The sequence below is a fragment of the Xyrauchen texanus genome, chromosome 6, assembly GCF_025860055.1.
Source record: "Xyrauchen texanus isolate HMW12.3.18 chromosome 6, RBS_HiC_50CHRs, whole genome shotgun sequence".
Lineage (NCBI taxonomy): Eukaryota > Metazoa > Chordata > Actinopteri > Cypriniformes > Catostomidae > Xyrauchen > Xyrauchen texanus.
Genome location: NC_068281.1, coordinates 32,087,117 through 32,100,926, shown reverse-complemented (window position 1 = coordinate 32,100,926; position 13,810 = coordinate 32,087,117).

Genomic DNA, 13,810 nt, shown 5'->3' with positions numbered 1-13,810 from the left:
TGAAAAAGAACCAAATTGCTTACCACAGCTATGCAGACGACACACAGATCTACTTAGCCCTATCACCTAACGATTACAGCCCCAGTGACTCCCTGTGCCAATGCGTTGATGAATTAAACAGTTGGATGTGCCAAAACTTTCTTCAGTTAAACAAAGACAAAACTGAAGTCACTGTGTTTGGAAACAAAGATGAATTTCTCAAGGTGAATGCATACCTTGACCCTAGGGGTCAAACAACTAAAATTCAAGTCAGGAATCTTGGTGTGTCTCTAGAGTCAGACCTCAGTTTCAGTAGTCATGTCAAAGCAATAACTAAATCAGCATACTATCATCTGAAAAATATTGCAAGAATTAGATGCTTTGTTTCCAGTCAAGACCTAGAGAAACTTGTGCATGCTTTCATCACCAGCAGGGTGGATTATTGTAATGGACTCCTCACTGGCCTTCCCAAAAAACCATAAGACAGTTGCAGATCATACAGAACGCTGCTGCCAGGATTCTGAGCAGAACCAGAAAATATGAACATATCACACCAGTCCTCAGGTCTTTACACTGGCTCCCAGTTACATTTAGGATTGATTTTAAAATATTATTATTGGTATATAAATCACTCAATGGGCTAGGACCTCAATATATTGCAGATATGCTCACTGAATATAATCCCAACAGATCACTCAGATCATTAGGATCACATCAGCTAGAAATACCAAGTGTTCACTCTAAGCAAGGAGAGTCTGCTTTTAGCTGTTATGCCAGCCGCAGCTGGAACCAGCTTCCAGAAGAGATCAGATGTGCTCCTACAGTAGTCACATTCAAATCCAGACTTAAAACACATCTGTTTAGCTGTGCATTTACTGAATGAGCACTGTGCCACTGTGTGTCTGACTGTTTGTACTGTATTTTATTTTATATTCTAAACTGTTTCAATTATTCTTATTTTTTTTTATTCTTATTTTAATCTCTTCTATGTAAAGCACTTTGAATTACCATTGTGTATGAAATGTGCTATATAAATAAACTTGCCTTGCCTTGCCTTACAGTAAACAAACATAAAGAATATCTGTAAGCGGTTAGCACTATCACCTCACAGCAAGAAAATCTCGTATTTGAGGCCTGGCTCAACTGGGCCAAAATGGAGTTTGCACGTTCTCCCTGTGTTTGTGTGGGTTTCTTCCAGATAATCCGGTTTAGCACACAAGTCCAAAAACATGCAGGTTAAGTGAATATGAAACTCTAAATGTCCCCCGTATGAGTGAGAGTTACCCAGCCACTGGGGGTTGTGTCAGGAAGGGCATCCGACGTAAAACCTGTGCCAAGTTAAATATGTGGATCACAGATGGTCTGCTGTGGTGACCCCTAACGGGAGCAGCCGAAAGAAGAAGAAGAATTCTTGCCCAAGTAGTTATTAGTTTGGCTAATTAAAAAATATTTCCAATTCAAGTTTTACAGTTTGACTCATTTCTGAGATTTTTAATTTTTTTTATTTATTTATTTATTAGGGACCATGCACAATTTCAAACATAAATATTACGATTTGATGCATTGTACCAGAGTTAGCCACAGGCTAATTTACATCTGCAGTCCCCAGGTACAAACAAACAAATAACACACCCCCACCCCATACACACACATACAAAAAACACATTTTGTCAGCACAACATCAGTGTCAATGGTTACAGATTTGAGTGGTCTTCAGAAAAGATTTCAGTTGTGATTTAAAACTCTTAATGGAACTGCAGCTCTTTATGTCATCTGTTATTGCATTCCACTGTGTAGTGGCTTTAAAAGAAAAAGCACATTTTCTAAAGGTTGAACGGCAAAAAGGTATGTTACAGTCAAAAATATTAGATCCAATTAATGTTATATTCATCTGTTAAGTTAAAGTACTTTCTAAGGGTTTTGTAGCATTTATTCGTTGAACATGGGGTGCAATAATAATGCTCAGTGAAATAAATGTGTAGCTTGCTGGATAAGTGAGGGGAACACCTATTTATTGCTGAATTTTGCAGTGTAACTATCATGGCCAGAAATGAAAAATGCATAGAACTCTAGAGGGAAATACAATCAAGGTCAGATTTCAAGGAGGGACTGTGCAATGTCCTGTGCGGGCAGCATATTTTACAATGTGGGGGCATCTTCATACATATCTGTGCATAAATGTCTGGCCAGGTTTAGGATATACAGCATCATAATGGTGTCAAAATAACAAAGCTTTCTAAGTAATGACTGTTCCTAGCTAATATTGATCCAGAAATTCAACAGTGAATCTAAAACAGCTAGTACTGACACTGCACAGTTACATAAACCAGACACAAAGATATATGTAATAGCATTCAACTTAGAGTTTCTTTATTTAAATGTATAATGGTTGAAGGCAATTCCTCATGGATGTATGGATGTGTTTTGGTGACCTCTCAGATTTTCCCCAAATGTAAGCTCACTTAAAGGCTGCATGTGAAATTGGAAAGCAGAATCCTCTTGAGAGGTAAGGGCTGGCACATTCTGGGATTAGTAGTGTTGGTGATTTTGAAATGTTAAAGGGTGTCTGTTGGAGGATTATTTTATCAAATATTTTGGGTCTTCAGAATGAAACATACTGTATGTTACTGTAACAATGACAGGGACCTACTTTATGTAAGGGTAACTTTGCTTTTTTACTTTCAATATGTTAGGCTTTCTGCAGATGAAAACAATAGAAATGCTCTTCCTTCAGGCTTGTCAATATATGTAGCCTTCTCATGTACAAAATATGTTCAGGATAATGGGGTTAGTTGGGGTTAGTTTTGCGTTAATGTCCAGATGACTGTATATTACACCACTTATTACATGGCTACTTGCCAAATAAATAAATAAATGGATATGAAATATTGATTTGAGGTGAATTTATTTTAATATGTGAGAAGAAAGATACCATACAGTGATAATGAAGGCATAAAACTAGGACAGCACCAGAAAGTATTGGAGTCATGGTATTACAGTAAGTCACACTGAAATATGTATGAATGTCAGTGCATTATACAACAAAATATCAAACCAAGTGGCATTTATTTGAAAGAAATGCAGCAAAATACAATTTTAAGCCAATTGTTTCACAAAAAAAGGTTTAGTTGTTTTTCAAATTATAAAACAATGGATGCACTGTTCAAAATGAAGACAACAAGTATTTAAACACTCTCTGGTTGTCAAAATAGACAACATTGTCAATGTGGTGAACTACACATGTAAGAACTTGATAAGGACTGACGTCATACAGTACAGCTACTGAAAATGACTTTTTGCGAGCAGTTGGTTAAAAATCTGATGTGGTGAAATTCATACATTTGTGAACGTGACTTAAGTGTTCAAAAGTATTCAAAATTGTTATCCAGTGTATGTAGGAAATCAGTTCTTTGGGACAAATATGCAATTTAGTTGTCACTGCAAAAAATATTTGACAGCAGAATGCTATGATTGTCCAATCAGAATCAAGCATTCCAGAGAGCCATATTAAAGTATTGTAGACAAGTAATTTGCCGGGGCCGGGTCGTGATCATACACACCCGGTCCCTTATCAGGCTAATCAAGCATCTGAGACGGATCAAGGCTGACTGCGGAGGATTGTACGGGAGAGAGAGATAGTTTACAGACATGTGTGTTTGTGTCTGTTTAAGTTTTATATTAAAACTTTTAATTCGGTTCTCGCCTCCTTTCCATTGACTGCTTTACATAGAGATAGAACAAGAGAATATTACATGGAAGGAAGAGGGATGGGCTGGAAAATGTTAAAGAACAGCTGATTTTGGATGAGCATCTTTGAGCAGTTACTGAAAAAATCAATCAAAGCAATAGAATATTCTAGCAGTGAGACAAGCTGTACTGAACATGCCAGAAAAAGAATGTAAAACTTTCTTTGAGTGTGCCAGGTGCTAAGCCTGTCAGCGTCTCAAAGGAGAGATAGCAATAGAGTGGGGGATGATCATCTTTAATTGGATGACTTAAATGGAATGACTTTGCCATAAACATCATGAAGTTTTTTTAAGATACTGTAGTTTTTGGTCAGTGCATTATTTCCATACTTCCATTTGTGTTATTTTATAGTGTTGATGACAAACTGTTACTCTAAAATGTAGAGAATATTAACTATGAAGAATGAGTTGGTATAGTGTATGTAAAGGAATGTTTATTTTTAATCTCTCTCTCAAGAATGCAAATGTATTTGAAAAACATTTTCGTGCAATGAATTTGGCCCTATATTACCAATCATCCTTAAAATAAGTTTGTATTGTCTGTAGTTACTCAACAAGGTGCTCATCTCTTTTATGTGAAAGCTTTTGCATGAGCTTGTAGTTTAGCCATAATGGGCCTGTTTAAGTAACTTCATCCTTTGTCTTCCTGTGATCACTGCCTGAGTGTCCCCGACATATTGAGTTGCAGGAGTCATTTCTGCTGAAGAAAGCCTTGAGGGAATCTGGATTTTCACTTTTTTTTTGTGGGAGCCATCAGCAAATGGATATTAGATGGTTAATTTTTAATTCTGCATTTGTGAAGTCATGTTCTTGATGGGCAGAGAAAGCGCTGATGGGGCCAGATTGGGTATCATTGCGGATATCTGGGAACAACCCCTGGGACTGCTCTGTGGGTCTTGGCTGAGATCCATTAATGCCTTGAAAAGGAGAAGGCACTTGGAGACATGCTGTCCAGCTATTGACCCTCATTGGCAAAATGAAGGCCCATGTTGGTGGTTTATTGAGTGGACATTGTGAGAGGTTCATTAGAGTGTAAATAATTTTAAATATGAATTTAAATCATCAGGAATGATTTAGAGCACATCATCTAGAGCACCTTAACATGACCTACAGCACCTACAGTATAGTAATCTCATTTGTAAAAAATGAAAGCCTATAAGACTTTGACATTTAAATCATTTCAGAAAAAAACATTGTTATAACCAAAGGGCCACAAATAGCATTAGGCATATAACACCTAACTTCAACACCACTGGTCCAGAATAGCAAAGAGAAGTGCTCATTTCTGAAGCGATAGATTATGCACTGTGGGCATGCGTTCTTTTGAGTTGCGAAAATGATTTCCCAGCTTTCAGTGGCAATAAGTGTGCCGATTGTTTTTATTGACTCAGATGTTCCATTAAGGGAGAGTGAGCAGTTGCAAAGAGAAGCTGACAGCAGCTCTGTTGTTGTGATGTTCTGGTACTGGACCTTACACCAGGGTCATTAGCAAGCTTTCATTACTGCTCAACACATACTCCCCCACCACAGTCACAATTACAAACACAAAAATCATTTTTACATTTAGATAAAATTTTTAAATAGATACAAATAAATAAATAAAAGGTGTGTTATGGATTTTACTGGTTTGTGAGGACTACAACATTCATACTTAAAATAATTTATGGTGTCACCATAACACCAGCAAGAATTTATCTGGTGTAGTCATGCAAATAAATGGTGAGTTTTTGGTGGAACTACCTGTTTGGTCGACCATTGGGGAGAAAACCTGTATGAAAAAAGTCCTTATTTTTGTAATTCAGTTTTGTTATGCTAGTGGCACAGAAATGACACATCCAGTATACCAGCATTCAAAACACAATATATGCTGGTGGCACATTATGAAGGTCTTTTCAGAATGGGCACATGGGTAGTAACCAGTTGAAAAAAGCCTTTAAGTTAAGAAAACTTTCAATTTAAATACCCTTGTAACTGGGCACATGTCAGCACAATTTTCTGCCAACAGACACTAATTGCTTCTTGATTAGGGTTGCCAACTGTCAAGTAATTTGGCCTGAAATGAAGACATGCCTATTGTGCCTCCTCCCATCTTCCTCCTTGTTTGAAAAATGGAAAAGACAAAGGTACAAGACTGTTTGCTTACCATCTTGATGACAGGCAATGACCTACAATCTTATGAAGCATTGCAAATAACATAATCAAAAGAAAAACAGTAGAAGGGGAGAATGCTACAAGTAACTGCACTGCTGTAGCCATTTCCTGGTGTATTGCGCGAGGTTTGTAGCAGCTTTATATATTTTGACACAATGGAAAAAGCTTCTGATTGAGTGTGTATGACGGATGTGCACCTGTTCAACCTTTCAGTCCACACCAGGTAGCATTTCTTAACTGAAATTAACTGTCATTTATTTCAAAATGAATTTATAAAAAGTGGGTTGATGGCTTCAGCAAAAGTATATACTATTGATTTACAATCTTTGAGTTCATGGTTTGTCTATCTAGTATTGTATTATAAGCTATTGATAAAAATCAATTATGAATGAATGATCAACTATGAAGAAAATTAATGGGATTTTAACATACTGATCCCTACTGTTGTGCTCTTTTTCCGTTTGTAATTAAAAAACAGTTCTTTTTGACAATATAAGTAGATAGTTCACCCCAAAAAAAATGTATTCTGTCATCTATAATACAACATAAACAACAGGTTTTGACATGAGTGTGAGTAAATGATGAAAGAATAACATTTTTGCTTGATTTATACCTTTAACTTTGCCTGTAAACCCACAAATACATCTAAAGTGATATTTTTTGTCATCTTAAAAGATAATTTTTTCATCATTGATCATTAGTCTAGTTTCCATCCACTTTCGGCTTATTTTGTTATCGACAAATTGAAAATGGGTAAAAAACAATTACGTAATTTAGCGTCTTCTGTCTGTTTCCATTCAAATTGCCTTTTATCGATAAAAATGGTGTAAGGCCATGCCTAAAAACACTGTTGCATAAGTTTTGGTTTATTGCAAGCTGTTTCCATACATAAATGTGTGTTTAGCGTTAATTCGCTTTCCAGATTTTTTTCCTCCTAAGTTTTTGTAAAATGGGGAGAGTATTGAGAAAATTAATTGAAATTAGTCAGCATACTGTCATTTTAATTTCACAAATAAATGCAATCAGAAGAGGAGGACTTGCAATCAAAAGGGAGCAGTTGCCCTTCTGATAAGACTGTAATATTGGTTCTGATGTTGCGCCTAACTCAGGTTGCCACTGGTTCTTGCCCGAATGCGAATCGTCATGGCCCTGTTCAAGCTGGCAACCTGCACCAAGTAGAGGGGGAAACTTTTGGTCTTAGTATAAGGACCATCCATCGATGTGTATATGCTCTGTGCACAGCTATAAAAGGAAAGTTGTGGGGTGTAATATCAGGGTTTACATATATGTTACATTCCTGATATTCAAAAGGCTATTTTGAACAATCATCTAATCTAAAGCATTGCCATCACAACTGCATTATGTCCCGCATATTTGTCCAGCAACTTTTAATTACCAACTGAACTTGATTGTCATCTAAAATTTATTTAATGTCATAATGCAATTTACATTTTCTGAAGAAGCTCAGCAAATGTGATCCGAGGTAAATAGTGTTATTTTTAAAATATTTGAACGTTTTAAAATGTTCAAAAGCTTGTTTTCTGAAAGTGAACTCATTGGACAAATAGTTCTGATAGTTTATAATCTTGAAAAAAGTCTACTTCATCTACAGAACTGGGAAAGGCTAAATTAAGTTTATGTAAAGAAAAGGCATATATAGGTCTAAAAATATATAAAATAAATTGATTTGTAATTGATTTTTTTAATTTAATGCTTTTTTCGTTTGTTAATTAATTTTATTTTAATACAGGGTATTTTGCCGGCATTTTTTTGTAAGTAAACTAAACAATAATTTAATAGAATTGGGCTATGTTAGTGTTCCAAAAAAGCACTCTGATGCTTTTCTCCTAGTATTGTGTATAAATCTTTAATTAAAAAAGTATTTGTGCATAGAAATTATGTTTTATTTTTATTGTGGGCTTATTCCATGATTGCCATCTATTTTTTTGAATGGTGTGAAAAAGCAACTTTAAGAAATAAATGGATGGCTGCCACGATTAAATTAATCACAAACAGTGGTATTCATTTGTTCTCCGTGCACTTGTCAATCCATAATCACGTACAATAAATTGGCTTTCAAGGATGTATACTGTCATGATTACCACAACACACAGATTGAGACAAATTCTGTCATGTGACACTGTAATTTTGTGTTAATGCCAATTTTCTTGACAAAATGTGTTTCCAAACCAGTTTTTTGCGACATTGGAAGTATCGACATAGAGTTTATGCGAAATGTATTATGTCCACACTTTAAATTTTAGCGATTATTGGAGTTTCCATCAGCTTTATTTTGATGCGCTAAAACTTTATCCTTGGATGGAAAGTAGTTATAGATGGTTGTTGTTTCTATCACTGCTCTTGTTTCCAGAAACAGAAAACAGAGAAAAGTTGAAAAGAAAAATGGAAAACATCACAGATGCACTAATCAGATTCCACCTGTCCATGATCCTCTCTGGCTCACTACAGGCTTTCAGAGTTTGTCGAGCTTTCTCACAAAAGTGCATATGATTAGTATCCCTTTCAGGTCTTCATCTCTTGTCCCCTTCTCCTCTCTCCACAGATCATTACAGTAATGTGGCAGGCTCTATTACCCCTGCACAGTCCAAGGCAAGTCCCTGAGAGGTAGGACCTGCCTCACTGCTGTACGATGGCTTTAATTTCACGCTTTGTTAATGTCCTCCATCTCCTCGTGTCCTGCTCCATGCCCTCTGCAAGTAAAGCAAGGATCACATCCTTCCCTCCCTGGCCTGTGTGTGATTGCTGATCTGAACATGCCTTGGGGAGTACTGTTCTCCCCCTTTCTCTCACACACTGCTGTGCCAAATTGCTGCTGCTGTAGCAGTTAAGTCTGACTTGGTGAAGTCCACACAAAGTTCTCACGTGACATCATGTACCCTTTAAAAACAACAACAACGTTGCTGCCTGGTTACCAGCATAAGTTTTGTTTTGGTTGCTTTTCCTTACCATAGGATGTTGGTTGGCTGGCATCCCCTTTAGTAATTACTGAATTAGTAGTCCTGAAATATCACACCTTTCTATGAGACAGCTCTAGGCTCTATATACAACAAAGAAAGATTTGCCCATAGGCCAACGTCAGATTCTTTGTTTAGCCAACTTTGAAGTGCTTTCTTGCTGTCAATCATTTTGCACATTCACAGGGCAGTCCATATATGCACTGCAAAAATTACTTTGTGAAGTCACCTAAAATCAAATCAAATCAATTCAAATCAAATCCCTTTATTGTCACTCAACCATATTGTCACGAACCCCGCTCCTCTGCCCCATCTCCACTTCCAGCAAGGCCATTACACATGACAGTCCAGTGAGCGTGCTCGCTTCCGCTCCTCGCCTCAGCCCCTTGAGCTGCGTATGCTCTTTTTTCCTCCCTCGAGCACTCACGCTCCTTATGCTATTGCGAAGCTCCCCTCTGGCGCACTCGCTTCCCCAGAACATTATGACCACCTACACTCACGCCAAGCATCCTATCCCCACACATTAGATTCACCTGCACTCGCCTCGTCACCTTCATTGTTCACACCTGCACCTTCCCTATAAATACCCAGCACTTCCGCTTTCACGGGTGTTGGTTATTGTATGTATTTAGATTCCCGTGTTTTGCCCCCGCTAGTCTCATCTAGTTTTGCCCCCGCTAGTCTCATCTAGTTTTGCCCCTGCTAGTTTCGGTCTAGTTTCGACCTCCCTCCTCTTGATTATCCTCTTAGCTTGCCAACTCGCTCCCCTGTCTTCGCTCCCACTCGCGCCATAGTTGTTAACTGTTTTCCCCTTCGACCCCTCGCTATCGCTGGACCACTCTCTCCCGGATTTGCCCCTTTACCCTTTCTGATTCCCCGGCTCCGACCTTACGCGACCTCCTTGACCATTCTTCACTGGACTTGCCCCTTTTTGAACTGTTGCCTGCTTTATGGATTAATAAAGCAGTCTTCCCCTCAACATTGTGACTGTCTCTTTTTGTGTGCGCGTTATACATATACACAAGTGCAACAGTGGGTGAAAGTCTTGGGTGCAGTTCTGAGCAGCATAGCAGTCATGACAGTGATAAGACATATACCAATTTACAATAAACATCAGATTTACACAATACAATTTACATATCTAATATACACATAATTACACACAACAGAATATACATTTACATTTACATTTATTCATTTGGCAGACGCTTTTATCCAAAGCGACTTACAAAAGAGGAAGAACATCAGCGAATCATCTTAGGGAGACAGTGGTACAAAAAGTGCCATATTACAAAGTTTCACTATCATCATAATAGTATACAAAACAGATTTAAGTGCAACAAGAAATGTAAATAATAATTTTAAAAAAAATTTTTTTTTAGTGACCGGTTAAGTGCTTTTGGAAAAGATGTGTTTTTAGCCGTTTTTTGAAGATAGAGAGTGAGTTAGCTTCCCAGATTGAGTTGGGAAGGTCATTCCACCACCGTGGTATGATGAAACTGAAAGTCCGGGAAAGTGTTTTGGTGCCTCTTTGTTTTGGTACGACAAGGCGACATTCCTTAGCCGACCGCAGGCTTCTGGTGGGAACGTAGCTCTGCATAAATGTTTTTAGGTATGCTGGAGCAGACCCAGTGACTGTTTTATATGCCAGCATCAAGGCCTTGAATTTAATACGTGCATGAACCGGTAGCCAGTGGAGAGAGACAAAGAGTGGTGTAACATGTGCTCTCTTAGGTTCATTAAAGACCAGACGTGCTGCTGCATTCTGGATCATTTGGAGAGGTCTAATAGCACATGCAGGAAGGCCTGCAATGAGAGCGTTACAGTAGTCGAGTCTAGTTATGACAAGGGACTGAACAAGCAGTTGTGTGGCATGTACAGAGAGGAAGGGTCTTCCTGATATTGTAGAGTGTAAATCTACAAGATCTTGCAGTTTTTGAAATGTGGTCTGTGAAATTTAGCTCATCATCAATGGTTACCCCTAGATTTCTGACCGTTTTGGAAGGCGAAACTGTAGTTGGACCCAGCTGCACGGTGATGTTGTGTTCAACAGCCGGGTTGGCTGGAAAGACAAGGAGTTCGGTCTTGGCAGGGTTGAGTTGAAGGTGGTGTTCCTTCATCCAGGCTGAGATGTCTGCCAGACAGGCAGCGATTCGAGCGGTCACTGTGGTGTCATTGGGCTGGAAAGACAAGTAGCGTTGCGTGTCATCAGTGTAGCAGTGGTAAGAGAAACCATGTGACTGGATGATGGGTCCCAGTGATGTTTTGTATATGGAGAAGAGAAGTGGCCCAAGCACTGATCCCTGAGGTACCCCAGTAAGTAATTGGTGTGGCTTGGATACTTCCCCTCTCCATGCTACCTCAAAGGACCTTTCTGAGAGATAAGAGTTGAACCAGTCAAGCACAGTTCCAGTGATACCCAGTTTAGAGAGGGTGGAGAGAAGGATCTGATGGTTGACTGTGTCAAAGGCAGCAGAAAGTTCCAGCAGAATCAGAATGGATGATCTTGATTCAGCTTTCGCCTGTCTCAGCGACTCGATGACAGACAGCAGGGCAGTCTCAGTGGAGTGTCCATTTTGAAGCCCGACTGACTGTCATCCAGCAGCTTGTTCTGTGAGAGATAGGCAGAGATCTGATTGAAAACTGCCCTTTCAAGTGTTTTTGCCATGAATGGGATGAGAGAGACTGGTCTGTAGTGTTCTATCTGTGTGGGGTTAAGTGCAGGTTTTTTCAGCAGTGGGGTTACTCAAGCCTGCTTAAATGTAGTGGGAAAAGTGCCTGCAAGAAGGGATGTGTTAATTATGTGTGTAAGTGCCGGCAGGATGGACGGAGAGATGGCCTGGAGAAGGTGTGATGGAATGGGGTCAAGGGAACAGGTTGTGGGGTGACATACAAACAATAATATACAATGTACAGTATACAATACACACAATATAGAATACACAGTATACAATAATAATAGTATATATAAAATATACAGTAGGTTGTATTGTGCTGTATAGACAGTGTGCACCTCCTTTATGTAGGCTGTTTCATCATTGTCAGTGATCAGACCTACCACTGTTGTATCATCAGCAAACTTAATGATGGCATTGGAGCAATGTGTTGCCACATAGTCATGCATGTAGAGGGAATACAGGAGTGGGCTGAGAGCACAGCCCTGCAGGGCTCCAGTTTTGAGGGTCTCTTGGTGTCTGCTTGACAGGAAGTCCAGGATCCAGCTGCACAGCGAGCTGTTTAACCCCAGAGCCTGGAGTTTCTCAACAAGCTTGGAGGGTACTATGGTGTTCAATGCTGAGCTGTAGTCTACAAACAGCATTCTCACATATGTGTTCTTTTATTCCAGGTGGGAGAGAGCAGTGTGTAGTATAGATGCAATGGCATGCAAACTGAGTCCAGTGAGGTGGGCAGCACAGAGCAGATGTAATCTCTGATTAGTCTCTCAAAGCATTTGCTGATGATGGGGGTCAGAGCAACAGGATGCCAGTCATTTAAGCAAGTGATTTTGGATTGCTTTGGTACAGGCACAATTTTGGACGTTTTAAAGCATGTTGCGACTACAGACAAAGAAAGGGAAAGGTTGGAAATGTCCGTAAAAACACCATGACAGCCGGAATGCCGTCTGGACCCGCGGCTTTACGGATATTCACCCGTCAGAAGGATCCGGTTACATCCGCTACAGAGACGGAGAGTGAACTAACCTCTGTAGCTTTGGCCGCAAAAGCTCTCTCCACCAGGGCGGTGTTATTTTCCTCGAAACAAGCATAAAAATAATTTAGCTCATCCGGGATAGAAGCATCGGTGTTCATGGTGGAGTTTTTATTCCCTTTGAAGTCCATGATGATATTAATTCCCTGCTACATGCTTCTAAGAGTCGGTGGTGTTGAACTGCCCTTCAATCTTGTCCCTGTACTGGCGTTTGGCTGTTTTGATAGTTTTCCGGAGGGCATGACTGGCTTGATTACGCTCGTCCACGTTCCCAGAATTGAAAGCGGAGGTATGAGCATTAAGTGCTGCACGAACATCGCTATTAATCCGTAAGTAGATCCATATTGTTTTGGTCGGTACAACATCCTCTATGCACTTCCTGATGAAAAACGTTACACTATCAGCGTAGAGCTCGATGTCGTCATCAGATGCGATCTGGAACATCTCCCAGTCTGCGTGATCAAAACAGTCTGCTTGCATAGAATCTGATTGGTCCGACAAGCACTGAATCTTTCTGAGACTTATTAGAATATACGTTCCTCTGATCACACCAGGATTTGTTGAGCATAAAACATACACCACCATCTCTGCTTTTTAGCGCTATCCGCTCGGTGCATGGAGAACCCTACGGGTTGAGTCTGGAATCTACGCAGACATCCACGTTTCTGTTAGACAGATAATGCAGTAGTCCCTTGTCTCTCGTTGGAAAGATATCCATGCTCTCAGCTCGCAGATCTGGTTGTCCAGAGACTGAACATTTGCCAGTAGAATACTGAGTAGCGGGGGTCGAATGCACGCTGTCTCAGTCTGATGAGAATGCCAGCTCTCCTTCCCCTCTGGGCTGCCCAGACAAAGGGCTCCGCTGTCGTGTTTGTCGGGGTCGGCACTGAGATATTTAAAGTCCGGATTTCGGTGTGCTATTACAGAACCAATGTACAAAAGTGTTTGTTTATCATAGGCAATAAGGCAGACAACATCCAATTACAAAAAAAACATAAGAATTGTAGACAAAACAAACTAAAATCTAAATGAACTAGTTTATTCAATTCGAAAATGTTATTTAATCTGACTAAATGCAGCTGACAAATTAAGTTATTGACCTGTTTCAGTGACATCACTTTTTCCCTACAGCTGCCATATTTGTAGCCATCAAATTGAGAAAAAAATGCCGGTGAATGGAAAAACACCCGAAAACAACATCAAGAAAAACATCAAAAATGGCTTTTGATCCATGCCAAGTCCCAGGAAAAG